Source organism: Lampetra planeri, chromosome 62 (assembly GCF_965212315.1).
Source record: "Lampetra planeri chromosome 62, kcLamPlan1.2.h2, whole genome shotgun sequence".
In the NCBI taxonomy this organism is placed as follows: Eukaryota; Metazoa; Chordata; class Hyperoartia; order Petromyzontiformes; family Petromyzontidae; genus Lampetra; species Lampetra planeri.
Window position 1 is genome coordinate 4,350,640 of NC_136168.1, and position 22,730 is coordinate 4,373,369.

Here is a 22,730-nt window from a genome sequence, read left to right on the forward strand (position 1 = left end):
AAATGAGTACCTGGTGCGATGTGTAAACATCGCCATTAAGGAGACAAAGGCGGCCGGGCGTGGTGTTGGCCACTAAACTCCCTCGTGTGCCGTGCCGGCCTTTATAGGTGCTCGCTAACAGCACTTGCCCTACAGTGTGTGAAGGCTATACGGGGGATCTTTGTGTGGGGAGTGGTGGTGCAGCTGTTAGCGCGCTGCGCTACGAGCCTGGCGACCCGGGTTCGATTCCCGCTCACGGCAAACACCGGTGACGATTATCTGAACCGGTCCTGGGCCTCCCCTAGGTCGACTCAGCCTCAAATGGCGCAGTGTGGTCCTAGCCACCCACCCCCTCGTGTGCCGTGCCGGCCTACATAGCTGCTCCTCGCTAACAGCACTTGCCCCTACAGTCTGTTACAGGCTACACGGGGGATCTTTATCTTTGGTATTTAACGGAGCAGCGGTCGTGCGCTTTGAACCCGCTGGGACCTGAGTTCGATTCCCGTTCACAGCACTAAGTACTATACGTACCTGCTACAGAGTACATCTGATGTAAACATACATGCACTGTATAGTAATATCAATATGTGTCTAGCACAGTACCTAATAATATACACAAACAAAGCTATGACTTCACAAAGGATAAATATTCCCCCGTGTATAGCCTGCAACAGACTGTGCGGGCATGTTGCTGTTAGCGAGCACCTATGAAGGCCGGCACGGCACGCGAGGGGGTTGGTAGCGTGCACGACGCCCGGCCGCCTTTGTCTCCCCAGTGGCGATGTTTACACGTCGCACTCGGCACTCGTTTGAGGCTGAGTCGACCTAAGGAAGGCCCAGGACCGCTTCGGATAGCTAATAAGTATAACCCGTAAAAACAAAGTTTTTAACTATAAATCCTTTATTTGCGTGGCGGCTAGAGTCCTCTCGTCCTCTGGCTTGAGATGGCTGCCACCTATGGGTCAGATGATTGCATTGCACCATTAAGCTATTGGTAATTAAATATAATATTTTTGTCCTAAAAAGTGTAAAATTTAGGAAAAAAAATTTAACGAACATGAATTGTCACGCACAACAAGTCTGTGTGCAAAATGTCAGCTCGATTGGATCACGGGAAGTGGGTTAAAAAATGACCGAAAGATTTGCACGGTCCTAAGCAAGCAAGCAAGCGAACTTAATATAAATGATTTTAAAAATGTCTTAGGCGACCTCGTTGCATCAGAGAGTGTTCAGAGCGATTGTGCCTGTTCCGTGAACTTCCTGGGTTCGAATCGAGGCTGAGCCACTGCGCTGTGGTGGCTGATGCTGCGGTTGGTTTCCGGCGACTGAACCCCACCCACCCAGCACGTTCATTCCGTTCGCCTTTGGCTGCGTTCCAGCTGCTGGATGCTCGGAGGTAGCTCCCTGGAATCCACTTCCGCGCATCGTTCCGCCGACATGAAACACTCAGAACAACCGTGACGCGTCTGTCAGCAACAACACGCAGTACGTGGCCTTAAAGGGAAAATAAATAAAGTGCGCGTGTATATATACAACGCGTCGTTTCAGGCAATGGACCTTCTTCAGAGCGCGTAGAGAGAGGGCCGAGGCACAGCCTCCGACTTCACGCAGTAGAACTCCGCTGCGTCCGTGACTCTGTTATCCGCAACGCCACCGTGGCTCCCGTTAGCCGTGGCTCTCTCTCCCTCCGTCCCCATTAATTCTCCGCAATGTTTTCACAGGGGTAGCGTGAAGGGGGGGGGGTGCAGTGGCCTCTGGCGAGGGCGAGTGTTTCAAAGGCCCCAATTTTGCCCAAGCGAATAAATGCCGCAGTGGCGATGTCCGCCTCCGAGTTTCGCGTTGCGTGCGGGATCTGTGCCTGACCCACCAACCCCCCCCACCGCCCCCTGCATCGTAATCGCTGCTGTTGGAGGTGTACGAAAGATTGCAAGGGGCAGCTGTGCATGTATGTGTGTGTCTCGTGAGCAGTTAAGAGTCGTTTACAGCAGCCCTGCGGTCAATCCGCGGCAGCGAGATGTTGACTACCTCGCCTGGTATGCAAGGAGGTCGTAGGTTCGATCCCGACCCTGACGACGCCTGCTGCTGTATATTTGGAGTTTTGCGTGTGTCTCTCTCTCTCCCCGTGGTGAGATGTTGACTACCTCGCCTGGTATGCAAGGAGGTTCGTGGGTTCGATCCCGACCCTGACGACGCCTGCTGCTGTATATTTGGAGTGTTGCGTGTGTCTCTCTCTCCCCGTGGCCGCGTGGATTTTTCTCCGGGGTCCTCCGATTTTCCCCTCCACATTTAGAATCGACATCACGGCGTTTAAGAGTATTTGGCTGCTGTAAATATCCACGTGATAAGCCACTTCGTTGAGCGGTCATGTGTGGACAGGTCGCTTCTGATAAAAGAGCTACGTGGCTCAGTGGGCCTTACCTTCTAAAATAGCAAACTAAATCATAGTTCATAGTTTAATCCACTGCTGGATGAAGGCCTCCCTACGCCGTGCCGGTCACGGCGGTCGTTTGACCATACTTCACCACGCTGGTCATTGTAGGTTGGTGAAGATGGTGGTGAGCGCTCCACCGCCGATGTTCACCGTGGCTGGAAACGGCGATGCGCTAACCGCTGCACCACCGCTCGCGCCCCAAAGCAACGTGCGTTTTAGCCGGATACGAATTCGCTTGAAACGTCGCTCAGTACAGTTCAACGTTGTGTCGCCGACGCCGATTGCGAACTGAACTCTTGTACCCCACTCGGCACGGGGGGAGAGGGGGGCGGGTGAAACCCACTAAGCGAATGTGCAGAGAAGGTTGTTTTGTGTTTGTGCGGCTATTTAGTGAGTGTAGAGTTGTTATTCACTGCGGCTAAGGCTTGGATTTGAACGTAGATTAGCAGCGGTTCTGGCTCAGCGACTCTGCCCTGGCCATTGTGAACCCCCCTGAGTCATCTGCTCATGGGGTAGACAACGAAGAACAATGCACGCTTGTGAGTGAACGAGTTGCGACTCGATGTGCGTGAGTGTGAGCGCGTGTGGGGAGCGGTGGCGCAGCGGTTAGCGCTGCGCTACGAACCCGGTGACACGAGTTCCATTCCCGCTCACGGCCGACACCAGTGACGATTATCTGAAGCGGTCTTGGGCGTCCTCTAGGTCGACTCGGCCTTAAATGAGTACCTGGTGCGATGTGTAAACATCGCCACTGGGGAGACAAAGGCGGCCGGGCGTGGTGCTGGCCACCCCACCCCCTCGTGTGCCGTGCCGGCCTTCATAGGTGTTCGCTAACAGCACTTGCCCCAATTGTTTGTTAAGGCTATACATGGGATCTTTGTCTTGTGTGTGTGTGTGCGCGTGCATTCTTGCAAGAAATTATCGATGCTGAGTCACGAGTTTGGAAGCGGTTCAAAGCCCCACACCTACCACCTCCCACCCACCCACGTTCCATTCCACGGCCTCCGCTCGTCCATACGCAGGAGGGGAGGAAAACCTACAGCCTGCAGGCCCGGATACAGCGCACGACTTCATCCAACACAGCACGAGAATTCGTCTCACTCGGCCCGAGATTTCATCTCACACGGCACGTGACTTCATCTCACGCGTGGCACGTGACGCCATCTCACGTGGTCTGTGACTTCATCTCACGTGGTCTGTGACCTCATCTCACGTGGTCTGTGACCTCATCTCACGTGGTCTGTGACGACACGTGAAGTGACAGTGCGCGCAATCAAAGTTCATTCCATTTATTTTTTATAACAAAAACGAATGCAGCAGAGTCCAGGGCGAGGATACGCGACGTTCAAACGGCCGACAACGGTGGCGGTCGAACCCTGACGCCTGTACACCAGGCGAGGTAGTTAACATCTCCTAGCCACCATGATGATAAGAGAGAGAGATACGAAATCTCAAAATATACAGCAGCAGGCATCAGGGTTGGGATCGAACCCATGAACCTCCTGTACACCAGGCGAGGTAGTTAACATCTCCTAGCCACCGTGATGATAAGAGAGGGAATCTCCAAATATACAGCAGCAGGCGTCAGGGTTTGGATCGAACCCATGACCTCCTGTACACCAGGCGAGGTAGTTAACATCTCCTAGCCACCGTGATGATAAGAGAGAGAGACGAAATCTCCAAATATACAGCAGCAGGCGTCAGGGTTGGGATCGAACCCATGACCTCCTGTAGACCAGGCGAGGGAGTTCCCCCCGGATCTGTTGCGAGTGTGCACGATTTGGAACCCAGCTGGAGCTCCCAGTCTCCTCCACTACCTCGCTCATTGCAGCAAACGATGAAACTTAAACTCCGTCTCCCGCCATCGTCTCTCGCGCCCGAGTTCTCACAGTTAACGACCTTTGCATCAGTTCAACAAACCCGTTTTTTTGCACCCTGACCCATTAACAACGTTCACGACGGTGCTGTTCGTTGCTGGCCGCTTGGCGTTCGGAGTCTTATAGGCATGTGTGCTCGGCCAATCGTCATTTAAATAGTGGCGGCACATACCCTGGACACAGTGCAGCATTGGCTCACGCGAATTCAAACTTGCCCAATGGAGGGACTGGCCCACGGCCAAGGAATGTGGAATTTCCACTACTGGCTCGGGACATAACGGAGGTGCTTCGCTCCGACCACACCCCACCCCCCACCCTGTCAACTCCACGCTCATTTGAACAGAGAGGATGTCTCCATGCAGCTCCAATACCCATCCGCACTATCGGCGGTCACCATCGTCGTCATCACGATGTACCGACTGGCACAGTGCATGAAGGGTACACGGGGAAGAAGGGAGAGAGACACACAGAGAGAGAGTCACGTTGTGTCTGTGGAGCTTGACATCGAGATAGCCGTCCCTGTAAGGTGCTGCGATGCAGGAATGTGCTACAGGGGGGTGTGCGCGTCTGTGCGCGTGTGTGTATCTGTGTATCTGTGCGTCTGTGTCTGTGTATCTGTGTGTCTGTGTGTGTGTCTGTGTATGTGTATCTGTGTGTCTGTGTATCTGTGTGTCTGTGTATCTGTGTGTCTGTGTTTCTTTGTGTCTGTGTGTCTGTGTATCTGTGTGTCTGTGTATCTGTGTGTCTGTGTCTGTGTATCTGTGTGTCTGTGTGTCTGTGTCTGTGTATCTGTGTGTCTGTGTGTCTGTGTATGTGTATCTGTGTGTCTGTGTGTCTGTGTATCTGTGTGTCTGTGTGTCTGTGTATCTGTGTATCTGTGTGTCTGTGTATCTGTGTGTCTGTGCACGTGCGTCTGTGAGCGTGGGGAGCGGTAGTGCAGCGGTTGGCGCGCTGCGCTATGAACCCGGCGATCCAAAGTCGATTCCCGCTCAACTCCAGCCATGATTAACCTGATTTGCCACTGGGCCTTCCCTAGGTCGACTCAGCCTCAAATTAGCACATGGTGCGGTGTGTATAAGACGTCGCGACTGGGGGAGACAAAGGCGGCCATGCGCAAGTGTTGGCCACTCAGCCCGTCGTGGGCCGCTGCTTCTCGCTAACAGCACTTGCCTCAACAGCCTGTCAAAGGCTATACAGGGGATCTGTATCTTTGTGTGCACGTTGTCTGTGCGTGTGTGTGGACCCAGTGTGCATTACTCAATGCGGGGTTGTAACCTTGCGAACGTTCCACAACCGATTTTTTTTAACATTCATCCACACCGTCTGTAAAGTCTCACGTCGCGTGCAGAGGCGAGCGGCGACGTTGAGCGGACGTTGCTTCACCCACTCGGCGGACTAACTCACTAAATCGCTGAACTCCCTACCTGTGTGAATAGAGAGTCACGTGACCACCTGTGTGAATAGAGAGTCACGTGACCACCTGTGTGAATAGAGGGTCACGTGATCACCTGTGTGAATAGAGGGTCACGTGACCACCTGTGTGAATAGAGGGTCACGTGACCACCTGTGTGAATATAGGGTCACGTGACCACCTGTGTGAATAGAGAGTCACGTGACCACCCGTGTGAATAGAAAGTCACGTGACCACCTGTGTGAATAGAGGGTCACGTGACCACCTGTGTGAATAGAGGGTTACGTGACCACCTGTGTGAATAGAGGGTCACGTGACCACCTGCGTGAATAGAGGGTCACGTGACCACCTGTGTGAATAGAGAGTCACGTTGCCACCTGTGTGAATAGAGAGTCACGTGACCACCTGTGTGATTAGAGGGTCACGTGACCACCTGTGTGAATAGAGGGTCACGTGACCACCTGTGTGAATAGAGGGTCACGTGACCACCTGTGTGATTAGAGGGTCACCTGTGTGAATAGGGAGTCATCAGTTTACCTTCTCGCCACCTGCGGGGATCCCGAATTGTTCAGAATCCCAGCATCACGGATCCTATTGTCCGCAGGTGTGACTCCCATTTGCCTGCAAAAAATCACGGATAATAGGATGAGGGGTGCTGCTGCGAGTATCATCCCAAGTGAGTCGTTTTGCAGTCAAGACTTTTTGAATGCGGAAAATCCACTGTGAGTGAAGCGGATGGTGCAATGTCGTGGTAGTAGTGGCCATTGTACACCCGCGGTATTAACCAGGGCGGCCGCTGGATTCGAACCGCGAAGCCCCCTCTCTCTGTCTCTCTCCGACGAGCGACCAACGCGCTTTGCCCGTTGGGCTGGATCGTGGCATTGTCGCACAATCGGCGTTTGTCAAGCTGCGACCGTCAATCCCGCATCAGGGCCGTGACTGAATGGCGCTTGCGACGAGGGTTTCGTGAGGAATGTCGGGAAAGAGCGATGCTAATGATGGTGACGTACGTGTACGTATGTTGAACTTTGTTCGCACCGTACGTAGCCGACCGTGCTAATCGGTGGTGCGGGGGGAGAGGACGACAAACTAACAATTAAAATGCATTTGCAAAGAAATGAGTTTGTCAATACAGATGATTTTAAAGTGCATGGCTCCGGTGGCTTCGTCATATTGGAAGGAAGAGCGTTCCAGACGGCCGCAGAAGCGCGTCTGAAAGCGCTCGCCGCGGCGACCACCGTCTTTGTTTCGATGGCCAGCCAAAAGCCGACGCAGTTCGCGTGGTGATCGTGGTTTATCCTCCTTGATGAGATCAGCGAGGTGCTGTGGATTCACTCGTGGCGAGCGCGCTGTGGTGACGACCGCGATCGGCCCGCACGCGTCGGTGCCGGCCAAGTCGTCGCGTCATCGCGGGGGGGGGGGGGGGGAGTGAGAGACGGCGACAGATTGGGGAAGAGACCGTCATCCAGCAGTGGATTGACCACGGCTGTTAGTGAGCGGTGGGAGGAAACCGGGGGTGTCCCGGAGAAAACCCACCCATGCGTCGCGATAAACAACCAAACTTCTATGAACTGTCGAATCAGCGCACGCCCTCCGTCGTCGTCATCATCGTCACACGCGAAGCGCTCGCCACGAATGAACCCACAACACCTTCGCTGATCTCGTCAAGGATGCGAAAACTGTCACCACGAAAACTGCGGCGATCGCAGCAGCAGCGGCGGCGGCTTTTGGCTAGCCGTCGAACAAAGACGGTCCTCTGGCAAGGTCCTGCTAGCCCGACCTAGAATTGGTCATTCTACGCTGGGAGGTCGTGGGTTCGATCCCGACCCTGACGCCTGCTGCTGTATATTTGGAGTTTGCGGTGTCTCTCTCTCTCATCATCATCATCACGGTGGCTATGAGATGTCAACTACCTCGCCTGGTATACAGGAGGTCGTGGGTTCGATCCCGACCCTGATGCCTGCTGTATATTTGGAGTTTGCGGTGTCTCTCTGATCATCATCATCATTACGGTGGCTAGGAGATGTTAACTACCTCGCCTGGTATACAGGAGGTCGTGGGTTCGATCTCAACCCTGACGTCTGCTGCTGTATATTTGGAGTTTGCGTGTCACTCCCCCCACATTCGGGAACAGTTCAGGAAACTCTGCAAGACTAATTTTTCCTTTCAGCTTTTCCATCAGTATGTCCTCTCATTTTGATAAGGTAGGAGGTCTTACCTCTGTTTAATTTAAACTGCAACGTATCGCGAGTTCTTTCTGCAAAAAAAAACTGAATTGACGAATGAATCATCGTCGTCGTCGTCAGCCAAGGTCAATCCATAGTAGAGGTTTTTGTTTGGGTTAGATCGTGTAAATATATTAATGTGTCGTTAAAACCGCCACCACCCGACACAGCCCAACTAGCAAGGGTTGTCACGTAAACAGAACGTGGCCAATTCGTCACTAGCACAGCACCACCGGTGTGTTGGAGAGCCAAGCCACAATCTGAGTACGACGTTTCGCCAGTAATCGCAACCAGCTTCATCAGGCGACAGCCAAGGTCAATCCGCAGGCTAGACGAAGGCCCCCGTCGCCAAGCCGTCCGTGTCGCCAATCCTCTAGCGCAGTCCTTGCCGGGCAGCGATCCACCAAAGCTGCTGCAACGCGGAAAGCGGATTTCGTCGCTCCGTCTCCTCTTTCCTCGTTCCATTGCGTGGCTCCAGCCGTCAAAACGCCGTGGACGTTCTGCTTGGCGACCGAACGGTTACTCTCGCGATGTATTTTATAGATCCAGCGGCGCACATTTTTGACAGAGGCATTTGGGGCTTCTTCAATCGATTGAGACGCCAGCTCAGGCTAACGTCCAAAGCCCGGGTCACGGGATCGCAACTCCGGTTCGTGTTGGCAGGTCAGCCAATGCCCGTCCATTCATGTGAAAGCTTCACAAAAGCGCATTAAGCACGCCCGGACGGTTTGGCGGCATGGAAAATCCCCACCGGAGTCAGTTTGCGGAGCCTGGAGGCGTAATGCAGCTTGCATGGGGGGGTGTAGGTTTGACCCCGAACTCCAGTCCGGTGGCTCGCTCGAACGTCGGCCCGGGTTTTCGGGAAAAAAACTTTCAGCATGAGCCGGCATTGAAAGTGGGCCACGTAGGCTGTGCTGAGCGAGGTGCTGCGAACGAGCGGTGGGAAAGTGGCCGGGGACTCAAACGTTTTAGGGACGATTGTGATGCATCTGGTTGTCTCGGAACGGTGACATGGGCTACATGGTCAGCAGCGCACTGGACTTCCTCATTTGAGGCTGAGTCGATCTAGGGGAGACCCAGGACCGGCTTAGAGTGTCGTCACGGATGTTGGCCGTGTGTTGAACTCGGTTCACTCACACTCACTAAAAATCCCCCGTATAGCTTGAACAGACTGTTGGGGCAAGCGCTGTTAGTGAGTGGCACCTGTGAAGGCCGGCACGGCACACGAGGGGGTTTGGGTGGCTAGCACCACGCCCGGCCGCCTTTGTCTCCCCAGTGGCGATGTTAACCCACCGCATCAAGGTACTCATTTGAGGCTGAGTCACCCCAGGGGAGGCCCAGGACCACTTCAGATAATCGTCACTACTGGTGTTGACCGTGAGTGGGTATTGAACCCGGATCGCCGGGTTCGTAACACAGCTCGCCAACCATTGCGCCACCACTCCCCACGGACTCACTCACACCAACACCGTCATTTGTCCCTACGTCGCCTGTGCCAGGCCACGTGCTCTCACTCACTCACACACTAACACACACACACTTCGTCTCGCGTTCAGCCGTTGTGTCCTTCCACCCGAATCTTTTCCCGCAGCGTGTCGGGGAATGTGGGATGGAGATCGGTCCATCGCCCTGCATCGCCCCGTGTCGCGTCCGCGTCGCCCACACGGATCTCCAGCGCAGACTTCGCTGCTTCCGCCATTGACTTCCTCGCTCGCTTCACGTAGATTGCGTCCGACGGTCGCTATGACGACCGCGTGATTGCAAAATGGGAGGTTGGCGAAAGCATTCGCCAATTATAATTCCTTACTGCGATCTATTTTATGTTTTATCTTCTCAATGTCCCGTGAGCCAGAGCAAAACAAAACGGTAGCCACCCAGCCAAGGGGCCGGAAACGAAAATAACAAGCAGAACAGGTGGCACTGCCACGTGAACACGTGAACACATGGCACTGCGTGGCACTGCGGTCATCCGTGGCTTGTTGCTGGCCATCGGAACAAATTGCGGTGGTCACCACATCGCGCTGCGCCTTCACGTGCGCTTCTGAGGCCGTCTGGAACGCTCCTCCTTCCCATATTAGGAAGGCACTGAAACGCTTCACGAATTTGCATGTCATCCTTGCGCAGGGCCCATGCTAATCTTCTCTGTATCGTTCCAATTTTAGTATAGGCACAGAGAGCTCACCTCTATACAACTGCTCTTTGTGTTTTTAGTTTGTGGTCCTTCCCCTGCAACCTCCGATTTACACGGTTGGTTACGTACGGTGCGAAAGAAGTTCAACGTGCGTACGTACATGCGTGACGCCTCCTCGTTCTTGTTTGTCAATCGTGGGCTTGCGTCTGTGGTCACGCGTCCTGAGGTGCTTCTGTTCTGGGCGGAGACCACAGTCGCTGCACACTGCACCGGATAGTTTTTAATTTCCTGTGTGTGAATCATCATCGTCATCATCATCATCATCCGCGCGTATCTGCATCATCATCATCATCATCAGCTCCTGCTGCTGCTGCCATGGTTCGTGTGTGGATGATGAGGTTCAGGGGTTGTGGTCCGTGAGCTCCAGGGCGGGAGATGTTTGTACTGCGATTTTTATTTTAGCAGGTGAGGCCCACTGAGCTACGTAGCTCTTTCTCAGAAGCGACCTGGCCACAGATGATAGCACCACGAAGTGGCTCATCACGTGGACATTTAAAGCAGCCAACTACTCTCAGTGTGGAGGCGAAAAACCGGAGGACCCGGAGACAAATCCACGCGACCGCTGGGAGAGAGACACACAAACTCCAAATATACAGCAGCAGGCGTCAGCATCGGGATCGAACCCGCAACTTCCTGTGTACCAGGCGATGGAGTTAACATCTCCTAGCCACCGTGATGATGATGATGAGAGAGACACACAAACTCCAAATATACAGCAGCAGGCGTCAGCATCGGGATCGAAACCGCAACTTCCTGTGTACCAGGCGATGGAGTTAACATCTCCTAGCCACCGTGATGATGATGATGAGAGAGACACACAAACTCCAAATATACAGCAGCAGGCGTCAGCATCGGGATCGAAACCGCAACTTCCTGTGTACCAGGCGATGGAGTTAACATCTCCTAGCCACCGTGATGATGATGAGAGAGACACACAAACTCCAAATATACAGCAGCAGGCGTCAGCATCGGGATCGAAACCGCAACTTCCTGTGTACCAGGCGATGGAGTTAACATCTCCTAGCCACCGTGATGATGATGATGAGAGAGACACACAAACTCCAAATATACAGCAGCAGGCGTCAGCATCGGGATCGAACCCGCAACTTCCTGTGTACCAGGCGATGGAGTTAACATCTCCTAGCCACCGTGATGATGATGATGAGAGAGACACACAAACTCCAAATATACAGCAGCAGGCGTCAGCATCGGGATCGAAACCGCAACTTCCTGTGTACCAGGCGATGGAGTTAACATCTCCTAGCCACCGTGATGATGATGATGATGAGAGAGACACACAAACTCCAAATATACAGCAGCAGGCGTCAGCATCGGGATCGAAACCGCAACTTCCTGTGTACCAGGCGATGGAGTTAACATCTCCTAGCCACCGTGATGATGATGATGAGAGAGACACACAAGCTCCAAATATACAGCAGCAGGCGTCAGCATCGGGATCGAACCCGCAACTTCCTGTGTACCAGGCGATGGAGTTAACATCTCACCACGGACGTTCTCCGACGACGGAGGTCTCTCGCGAGGTCGAGGAGCTCGTGACCTCTCGTGAACTCCACGTGGCTTTTCCACGCTCGTTGCCCCGCGACGCTTCACCGTCCTCTCCGCTAAGCGGAAGTCGCCGACGTTCCGACCCGACAAGCGGAGTGGGGGGGGGGGTGGCGGGGAGCAACGTGAGCTCGGCGAACCGACGGAAAAGCCGAAGTTGCCGCGTCGTTGGGGACTTTTCACTCGGCAGCTGCCACCGCCGCCGCCGCGCAAGCGAGGCGGGTAACCAGACGTGACCTCGCTTTGCAAACATATAATAATCATTTACTTTTGTAAAGTGCCGCATTGCATCGATGCGCCACTGTGTGTGGAAAGCGAGGAAGTAAACATAACCTGCTGGGCAAATGGCCAGAACCAGTTGGAGGGGGGTAAAGGCCAGTTTACTCATTTTGCTCAACCACTCACTCACCCACCCACTCGCTTACCCATTCACCTAACCACTCTCCCATTAATTCACTCACCCACCCACTCACCCACTCACTCACCCACTCACCCACTCATTTACCCACTGACTTACCCACTCACCTACTCATCCACTCACCCACTCACTCACCCACTTACCTACTCACCCACTCACCTACTCATCCACTCACCCACTCACTCACTCAACCACTCACTCACCCACTCGCTCACCCACTCACTTACCCGCCCACTCGCTCACCCACTCACTCACCCACTCACCCATTCATTCTCTCACCCACCCACTCACCCACTAACCTACCCACTCACTCTCCCACTCACTCTCCCACTCACCCACTCACTTACCCACTCACCCACTCACTCATCCACCCACCCATTCACTCACCCACCCACTCGCTCACCCATTCACTCAATCACTCACTCACCCACTCACTTACCCACCCACTCACTCACCCACTCACTCACCCCCTCACTCACCCACTCACCGACCCACCCACTCACTCACTAACCCAGAACCATGATAAACGGCCAGAACCAGTGGGGCGTAGAGGCCAGTTTCAAGAGGCAAGCTTTCAAGACGGGACTTAAATCGAGCCCACGACTCCGATCGTCGTATTTGCAAAGGCACAACACGTTCCAGATCTCGCGAGAGCTGCACAGCGCAGGCAAAATCCCGATCACCCCAGGAAGTGAACCTTGACCTCGGGGTACTTAAATGAAGGCGTCGTTTCGGGCAATCGCCCTTCTTCAGAGCGTCGTTGACACGGAGCGTGCTGAGCGATTGTAGCGCGTGCCTCATCACCTGCGCTTGTGTCGCACAAGTCCGACCAACTGCCATGGTGGAGCAACTCGGCCTGGTGGAGCAACTGCCACGGTGGATCAACTCCGATGGTGGAGCAGCTCTGACGTTGGAGCAGCTCCGACAGTGGAACAACTGCCATGGTGGAGCAACTGCCATGGTGGAGCAACTCAGATGGTGGAGCAACTGCCATGGTGGAGCAACTGCCATGGTAGAGCAACTGCCATGGTGGAGCAACTGCCATGGTGGAGCAACTGCCATGGTGGAGCAACTGCCATGGTGGAGCAACTGCCACGGTGAAGCAACTGCCATGGTGGAGCAACTCAGATGGTGGAGCAACTGCCATGGTGGAGCAACTGCCAAGGTGGAGCAACTGCCAAGGTGGAGCAACTGCCATGGTGGAGCAACTGCCAAGGTGGAGCAACTGCCATGGTGGAGCAACTGCCATGGTGGAGCAACTCCCATGGTGGAGCAACCACGATGGTGGAGCAACTTCCATGGTGAAGCAACTGCAATGGTGGAGCAACTGCCACGGTGAAGCAACTGCCATGGTGGCGCAACTCCCATGGTGGAGCAACCACGATGGTGGAGTAACGGGACTTTTGTGGTGATCATTGTGAAACCACCGGCTCGGCAAAAAATCTCCCCAACCCTCACGAGCGCTGTCGAGTCACTTCACCTTCGAGCCGTGCCGCTGCGCGTGCCACGAGGGGAGTGGCGGCGCCGCGGTTAGCACGCTGAGCCGTGACTTCCGGCGACGAAGACCGAATTCAATTCCAGGCCACGGCCAACAGCGGGCCGGCGAGCGACGCGCCTTCAACCGGGCCTGGCGCGCGTCTCGTTCACCGAGACGAACTGGCGATCCGGGTGAAATATGGTCAATTAGCCCTTCTTAGCGCGGTGGCATACAGGAGTTCGTGGGTTCGATCCCGACCCTGACGCCTGCTCTATGTTTTGAGTTTGCGTGTCTCTCTCTCATCATCATCACGGTGGCTAGGAGATGTTAACTACCTCGCCTGGTATACAGGAGGTCGTGGGTTCGATCCGTGACCCTGACGCCTGTTGCTGTATATTTGGAGTTTGTGTGTCTCTCTCTCATTATCATCACGGTGGCTAGGAGATGTTAACTACCTCGCCTGGTGTACAAGAGGTCGTGGGTTCGATCCCGACCCTGACGCCTGCTGCTGTATATTTGGAGTTTGCGTGTCCCTTTCATCATCATCACGGTGGCTAGTAGATGTTTACTACCTCGCCTGGTCTACAGGAAGGTCATGGGTTCGATCCCGACCCTGACGCCTGCTGCTGTATATTAGGGGTTTGCGTGTCTCTCTCTCCCCGTGTTCCCCGTGTCCGCGTGGGTATTTTTTCTCTGGGCACTTCCCGTTTTTTCCCCTCCACATTTAGAATCGACGTCACGCGTTCAGAGTGTGTGGCTGCCACACATTACCACGCGATGACCATGATGATGATAGGTCACTTGGTCGGGCTACTACCGTTGGTGTTGGCCAGGGTCGCTTCTGAAAATAAAAAATTGCCACAAAGCTCAGACGGGCCCTTGCCTGGTTAAAATAAATTTGTACGAAAAATTGCAGTTCAAGCAATAGTTCGCTACACTGGCCTGGCGTTTTTGGGGTGGGGTGAGGCGTTCGTCCTGTAGGTGATTGACGGAATGGCCGGGAAGGATGAATGCCCTCGCACCGTGAGTTGAGCCGCAAGAGGTCAGAGGTCAGGGGGAGGCTCCTGCGTCTGGGCCTCCTGCTGGTCGTGCCGCGTGACGGGGTCCCCCGTGTGAAGATGATGATGCCCCCCGTCACGTGACTGCCGCTGGAGATGACGACTCTCTGCCTGTGTGTGTGTGGTGTAGGCGACCCAAGCTCGATTCCCGCTCACAGCCGAACACCAAGTTACGATTATCCGAACCGGTCCTGGGCCTCCCGTAGGTCGACTCAGCCCCAAATGAGTACCTGGTGTGGTGTGTAAACATCGCCGCTGGAGAGACAAAGGCGGCCGCGCGTGGTGCTGGCCACCCACCCCCTCGTGTGCCGTGCCGGCCTACACAGGTGCTCGCTAACAGCACTTGCCCCAACAACCCGTTGAGGCTATGCGACGGATCTTTGTCTTTGTGAGCGTGCGTGGAAGAAGGTTATGAGCGCGCGATGCCGGCTGCAAGGTGAGCCAACTCTGCACCGTCGTTGCTGCGCGCTCTGCGTGCCCGGCGCTTTGTCGGAAGAAAAAAGAAATACCGCTAGCCGCTCACTCCCACCGCCTGCCGACGTTCCTGCCCACAAGAGGAACATCTCAAACCCTCCCTACACCTCGTCTGCCCCCCCGCCGCCCGCACGCCGCCCGCTCCGCCCACGCGTGCAACCCCAAGACGTGTTGCTTCGAACACTTTCCCTGGAATGCGGCTCGGCGTTGTCTGAGCAGGTGAAGACAAATTCGTCGGGAGGTGTTGTGCGTGTGAGTGAGTGAGTGTGGGGAGCGGCGGTGCAGCGGTTAGCGCGCTGCGCTCCTACCCCCTACCCGTACCCCACCACCAGCTCACGGCCAACGCCAGTGACGATTATCTGAACCGGTCCTAGGCCTCCCTCCCCCCCCTAGGTCGACTCAGCCTCAAATGAGAGACCTGGTGCGGTGTGTTAACATCGCCATAAGGGAGACAAAAAACTACGTGCGTGGTACTGTCCACCCACCCCCTCGCGTGCCATGCCGAACTTTATAGGTGCTCGCTAACAGCACTTGCCCCAACAGTCTGCTAAGGCTACACGGGGGATCGTTATCTTTGTTGTCCGAGCCTGCCTGCTCACCCACCCACCTAAGCCTACCCACCCACCTACACAAACATCCACTCACCCACCTACATAAACATACCCACCCACTCACATACCCACAATCCACTCACCCAACCAATAACCCACCCACCCAAATAACCACTCACCTATCCACCCACCCACCCAATAGCCCAACTCCCATCAAATAACCCACCCACCTAACTCCCCACTCACGTATCCACCTATCCACTCACCCATCACCCCATCCACCCATGTACCCACTCACGTTCCCATCAACCCACTCACCCAAATACCTACCCGCTCAGCCGCCTCCCCACCCACCCACCTACCCCCACATACCCAAGCATCTGCTCACCTTTTGGTTCTTTCGGTAAAGTCACGTAGAAGGGAAATAATAAAAGAATAAAAATAAAACATAATAAAATAATTCTCACGACGTTTCGGCCACAACGCAAGCAGCGTTGTGGCCGAAACGTTGTGGCCGAAACGTCATGAGAATTATTTTATGATGTTTTATTTTTATTATTTTATTATTTCCCTTCTACGTGACTTTACCGAAAGAACCAAGAAGATGAATCCCTGCAGTCACGAAAGCTTTAAATCGAAATCTGCTCACCTACCCACTCACTCACCCACCCATCACCCTACACAGCCATTACCCCACCACGGAGCGAGATGAATTGTGCCCGCGAACCAGGGGCATGGGTGAATTGTCGCAACGCAAGAACGTGAGAGAGAGAGAGACACACAGAGGGGCCTTCATCCAGCAGCGGGTAGATCGCGGTTGCGGTTGCCCACGACGATGACGATGTCGGAATGTGACCGCGTCTCTGGGTGACGCGCGGCTCAAGGGAAAGTGATTCACGCGCCTGAAAGTTGTGGTCGGAGCGAAAGCAGCAGGGAGGGATGTGTTAACAAGCAATGCTCCTCATCATTGACTTCGGTTAGGAACAGTGATCAATTATCGTCGTCATCATCAACAACAACATCATCATCATCACCGCTCTGAATCATCATTACTGCCGTATTCTGCCGAGTACAAGACGCCCTCAATCCCACCCAGTGTTGTAAAGGTGGTGGAGGAGGTGGTGGAGGAGGAGGTGGAGGAGGAGGTGGAGGAGGTGGTGGAGGATGAGGTGGAGGAGGTGGAGGAGGAGGAAGTAGAGGAGGAAATGGAGGAGGAGGTGGAGGAGGTAGTGGAGGATGAGGTGGAGGAGGTGGTAGAGGAGGAGGTGGAGGAGGTGGTGAAGGGACGGAGGGAGGAAATTCTAGGGGGGGAGGGGGGCAAAGAAGGCGGTGAAACCGCCGGCGCTCTGATGTCGACGTTGTGAATAATGATTGATTCGGGCGATGAGGAGTGGGGGCTGGGGGGAGGTTGCAACGTGAACCCTGAATCAATTGACCTCCCCCCGCCACCCCATCTCAGCTGCGTCACTCATTGCCTCGCCGTTAAAAAGGCATTTGCCCAAAGGATCTCATCGCCGCCCCCCCCCTCCCTCCCTGCACAGCGACAGCGGATCCCGAGTCTCGCCAGCGCCTCCCCCCCCCCCAGACCGACACCGCGTGGCACGCGCTGGGCGACTCGAGCCGCGTGCGTTGCGAAGCTCGAGGCGTGTTGCCTAGGCGACCGTTGCCATGCGGGGACCCGGCTCTTTGTCTCCGCGTTGCTAGGGGGTCGAGGGAAGGGAGGGAGACCGCCTTGTTAATGGGGAGGGAGGGGGGGAGATGGGGGGGGGTGACGATGAGTGTGAGCAGAGTTGGGAGTGCTGCCTGTGGTGATGGTGAGAGAGTAAGATGAGCGAGTGAGAGAGCGAGTGAGTGAGCGAGCGAGTTTAAGAGTGTCCAAGATAGAGGGCGAGCGAGCGAGCGATCGAGCGATGGGGGGGGGGGAGGCGGGGGGGGGGGGTGACGACGAGTATGAGCTGAGTTGGGAGTGCTGGCTGTGGTGATGGTCCTGGTGAGAGAGTAAGATGAGCGAGTGAGAGAGCGAGTGAGCGAGCGAGTTTAATAGTGTCCAAGATAGAGGGCGAGCGAGTGTGAGAGCGATCGAGCGAGCGATGGGGGAGGAGGAGGAGGCAGGTTTGGCGGTCTTAGCGACGAGTGAATTCGTTGTTCGGTTGCTAGTGCTGTGTGGGACGGTGGCGGGGGTGCGTGATGTTGGAGTGGTGGTGGTGTGGGGGGGGGTAGTGGTGGTGTGTGGGGGGGGGCAGCTGTGAAAGACAAAGGAGAGGGGGCAGTCGAGCCGCCCCCCCAGCGAGTATCACGTTCCTCCCCCGGGGTGCCAGATATCCACCAATTAGTGTGTTTGCGACAGCTGCGGTGAGGAATGTCGCCTCGCTAAGCTGCGTTTCCCGCATCAACCCCCTCCCCCCTCCCCCTAGGGGCCGTCCATAAATGACGTCACGCACCTAGGGGGGGGGGGGTGGTCAGACATTTGTGACGATGTGTGACGAGGGGGGGGGGTGTTTGAGAAATGTGACGTCACGTAAAATGCGCAACTTTACATAAATATCGACAACACGTTCTACTCATCTTCTTGGTTCTTTCGGTAAAGTCACGTAGAAGGGAAATAATGAAATAATAAAAATAAAACATAATAAAATAATTCTCACGACGTTTCGGCCACAACGCAAACAGCCGTTCTCAGGTGAAGAACAGGTCTGTCGGAAAGACAGCGTCTGAATGGGCACCACCAGGCTTGGCAGCGTATATTTCATTAATTAAAATTTTTATAAATATTTTATCCTACAACATCAGAGTGCAGCACCACATTAAACACGCACTACAATGACAATAGTTTAAAGCGATTTGAATAATGTTTAATATTTTTTGGGGGGGAGGAGGGCAGAGCTTTGAGACGTCATATTTGAGTGGGGGTCTGACTTTTTGTGACGCCGTGTGACAAGGTGGGTGGGTGGGGGGGGTGGTTAAAAATCGTCCAAAATCGCGTGACGTCATTTATGGACGGCCCCACCCCACCGCTTCGTCACAATCCCCTCTTCTGCGCCTCCTCTCCCGCTCTGAACGCCGCGCCAGGCACACGCGCGTGTCCCCTCTCCCTTCATGGGACGGCAGCAGCGTCCTGTTTCTAACGAGAGGCGCGCCCGTCATGGGAACGTGGAATCCTCGCAAGAGTGGTGGGGGTGGTGAGCCGGAGAGGCTTTGCTTGTTTTGTTGCTTCACGTTTGTACCTCGTGTCCGACGTTTCGCGGTCATCAGCCGCAGCAGCAGCCCACATTGAGGCCAGACGCAGGACGAATCTTGAGAGGGATGGAGGTGCGTAGACCCGCGACGATGAAGACGAGTGGCCATGAAACCCAAACACTATGGACCAAGCAATTAAACCGTCTCGGGGCTGAAGCCCTCTCTGCGTGTCGAGCAGCATGGCTAGCGGATCTCCACATCCGCGTGAGGCTACTGGACGTGCTTCCATGGAGTAGTGGCTCGTTACCGGTCAACGACGCTCACTCACCCGCCGATCAAAACAATAATGACGTGGTCATTTGTTTACTTATACTGGTAGGAAGCTCCTGGTTACACCAGCCCACAGGGGATTTTTGTGTCGGTCCGTCCGTCGTGCATCCAAAAATGGGAGGGGTGAGGCTGGGTGGAGAGGGGAGGGTGGGGAGGGGCTAGGTGGAGAGGGGAGGGTGGGGAGGGGCTGGGTGGGGAGGGTGGGGCTGGGTGGGGAGGGGCTGGTCACCCCGTGGTGCCCTTATAAAACTCAACGTTTAACCTACTCACGCCGGCTTGTGCCCGCCCTCATAGTCGGGCATATTTGCGGAATACACCACGCCGCCGTTAACCCTGGCCATTGACCGAGGAACCCAACGTTACTACCAGCTCCCTCCGCAGGAATGTGTTTTACCCCCATCACAGCGTCAGCCGTGTCACAAACATCACCGTGCCGGTGTTGTTTGTGGCCAATTACTCGTGGGGTACTTAATCCACTGCTGGATGAAGGCCGTCGTAACCCCACTCCCATGTAGGTGCCATGGGTCGTTGTGGTACCGTACTCCACCCCCCTGGTGGGTGCGGGCTCGGTGAAGGGGATAGCCCAGGACCAGTTCAGGTAGCGCTCGCCACTGATGGTAGTCACCGCCAAGGAATAGAACTCGGGTTGGGCCGGGTTCATCGCTCGGTGCCGCTCACCGCTGCGCCGCTCATTACTCCACCGTCAATTACCCTTGGCACTTGCTCTGCCAGTCGATCGCGCAGAAGACGGCCTGAGTTGAGTTGACTCCAGATGGCCCACGTTGATCTCGTGGGGGGGGGGCCCGAGTTGGCCGGATTTCTCCCAGGACTCAATTTGAACCCGGGAGAGTTCAACGCGGATTCGTCGCTCAGCGAGGGCTCCACTTCGCCTCCCGGACGACGCCCGCGGACGGGGCACGCGGCGGGAGCCTCCGACGGACATCCCCGTCCGGCGCGCGATTGGCCAACGACGGGCGCGGCTCGCACGTTGATTGGCCGACTGCGACAGTTTTGTTTGTCGCGATCGCTCCATTGTGACGTCGACGGCAGAGCACCGGCGGTTTCACCGCTATCTTTGCCCCCCCCCCCCCTAGAGTCCCCTCCCTTCACCTCCTCCGCCACCACCTCCTCCACCACCTCCTCCACCATCTCATCCACCTCCTCCACCACCTCCTCCACCTCCTCCACTTCTACCACCTCCTCTACCTCCTCCTCCACCACCTCCTCCACCTCCTCCTCCATCACCATTTCCTCCTCCACCTCCTATACCTCCTCCACCACCACCATCTCCTGCTCCACCACCTCCACCACCTCCTCCACCACCACCTCCTCCACCTCCTCCACCACCTCCTCCACCACCTCCTCCTCCTCCACCTCCTCCTCTTCCACCGATTCCACCTCCTCGTCTTTCTCTTCCCATCGAGGGCTCCGAACAGATGAGCGCTCGCCCCAACAGAGGCGACCCAGCCGGGTCGCACAAGTCCCCGTTTGGACGCAGCCACAACAAAACATCGCGGGATCAAATTCTCGTGTTTTTTGTTTGTTTGTATTTAATATCCGGCCAGGAGCGTCGCCTCGAGTCTCCCTCCTTCCCTCCCCCTTCTTCAAATGTTTCCGTTTGTTCAATCGTCACGCCAAGATGTTGGGAGCCGGCGGTGGTAACGAGATGGGGGGGTGGGGCGGTGTTTGGCGTGGGGGGATGTTTCACGCCGTTTTTCCCCCGCGGAGCCCATCTGGAGCTACTGCTCCATCACTCGGTGGTGCCAGAGAGACCCCCCCACACACACAAGTCCCGCACCGCCCCCCCCCCCACTCTCGCCGCTAGCGATCAACAAAGGGCGCTTTGTGGCCCCCCCCCACTCCTCACTGCCCCCCCCCTCCCCCCGTACCTGCTGAGGCCTGGCACGGGTTACCGTGGCAACGCCTTAAATGAGGGCCGACTCTCGTATTTTATGTACGTGCGTTGAACTTCTTTCGCGCCGTACGTAGCCAACCGCGCTAATCGGAGGTGCGGTGTGTGTACGTGTGTTGAACTTCTTTAGCGCCGTACGTAGCCGACCGTAGCCAATCGCAGGTGCGGTGTGTGTACCTGCGTTGAACCTCTTTCGCGCCGTACGTACGTGTGTGGCCTCTGGAGGAGGCTCGTGATGGAAGCTACTAATCAGTTGGAGGCCCTACGACAGCAACGGAGGGCAGAGGAGCGACGCTCACAACAACGTGCTGAGCGCCGGGCGGATAAAACGCAGCTTGGTGCATCTACCGGTCATCTCAGTCGGTCAACCCATGGCACCTGCTGGGTCTGTCCGGTGACCTCCTCCTGTCAGCAGAGAGCCTTCGACACTCAAGGTGCACCTGGCCTGGCACAGGCGCCGTGGTGCCATCGCCGCCACTTAGTGACGAAATGAACGCTGCTATCGCCGTTGTTGTGGCCTCAACGTGCACCTAGCCTGGCACAAACGCCGTGGAGACGTCGCCGCCGCTTGAGTGTTGTTGGGTCTGTTCGCGATGAGCAGCGGTAGCGTAGCGGGTGAAGCGAGCTGCACCTCGAACCCGGCCACCCGAGTTCGATTCCAGTTCACGACCACCAACAGACGGTGACGATTTATTCTGAACCGGTGCCGGGCCTCCCCTAAGTGGACTCGGCCTCAAATTATTACGCAACATTGCCACTTGGGGAGACAAAGGCGGCCGTGCGTGGTGCTGGCCACAACAGCACTTGCCCCAACAGTCTGTTGAGGCTACGCGGGGAGGGGAGATCGTTGTCTGTCTGGACGTCTTATAATTGGGAGATTACGGTCATGATTTAGATTTTAGAGCACAGATTTTCGCAGCGGGTGCTGGCTGTGTTCAGACAAAGCCGTCGTGCACAGCCCCGTTACGTCACCACCCTCACTTCAATAAGGATTCAAAAATGGGAGGGGTGGGGCTAGGTGGAGAGGGGAGGTGGGGAGCGGCTGGGTGGGGAGGGGCTGGTTGGGGAAGGGAGGGTGGAGAGGGGGTGGGTGGGGAGAGGCTGGGTGGGGTGGGGCTGGGTGGGGAGGGGAGGGGCTGGTCACCCCGTGGTGTCCTTATAAAACTCAACGTTTAACCTACTCACGCCGACTTATGCCCGCCCTCACAGTCGGGCATATTTGCGGAATACACCACGCCGCCGTTGACCCTGGCCATTGACCGAGCAAACCAACGTTCCTACCAGCTCCCTCCGCAGGAATGTGTTTCAGAAGCGACCTGGCCATCACGTGGAGTCGCTTATCACGTGGAGATTTATAGAAGCCATGTGGTCGTAATGCGCTTTGATTCTAAATGTGGATGAAAAAAAACGGAGGACCCGGAGAAACAATCCACGTGACCACAGGGAGAGAGAAAGAGACACGCAAGGATCCATACTCTTTGGTTTTTTCGGTAAAGTCACGTAGGTGAAAACAAAATAAAATAAAACAACTAAATTAAATCAGCAAAATTACTGGAGCGTATGAAGAGAGCTATTTAGAGGCACATGTATATATATAGGGTACCCAAAGAGTACCAAATATACAGCAGGCGTCAGGGTCAGGATCGACCCCACGAC

General features: G+C 55.5%; 1 protein-coding gene, 1 long non-coding RNA gene and 1 other non-coding gene across 3 annotated transcripts in view; 1 reads left to right on the forward strand and 2 right to left on the reverse strand.

Annotated features, from left to right (window-relative positions):
- The window catches only part of LOC144736716 (uncharacterized), a 501,200-nt gene that overhangs the window by 352,362 nt on the left and 126,108 nt on the right, over window positions 1-22,730 (reverse strand). The window lies entirely within an intron of this gene.
- Window positions 1-22,730, forward strand: part of LOC144736643 (integrin alpha-7-like) — a 68,135-nt gene that overhangs the window by 2,357 nt on the left and 43,048 nt on the right. The gene's annotated exons all lie outside the window — the stretch shown is intronic.
- On the reverse strand, window positions 10,003-10,113 carry LOC144736745 (U6 spliceosomal RNA). The gene has a single exon (XR_013588817.1). It is a non-coding gene; the product is annotated as a U6 spliceosomal RNA (small nuclear RNA).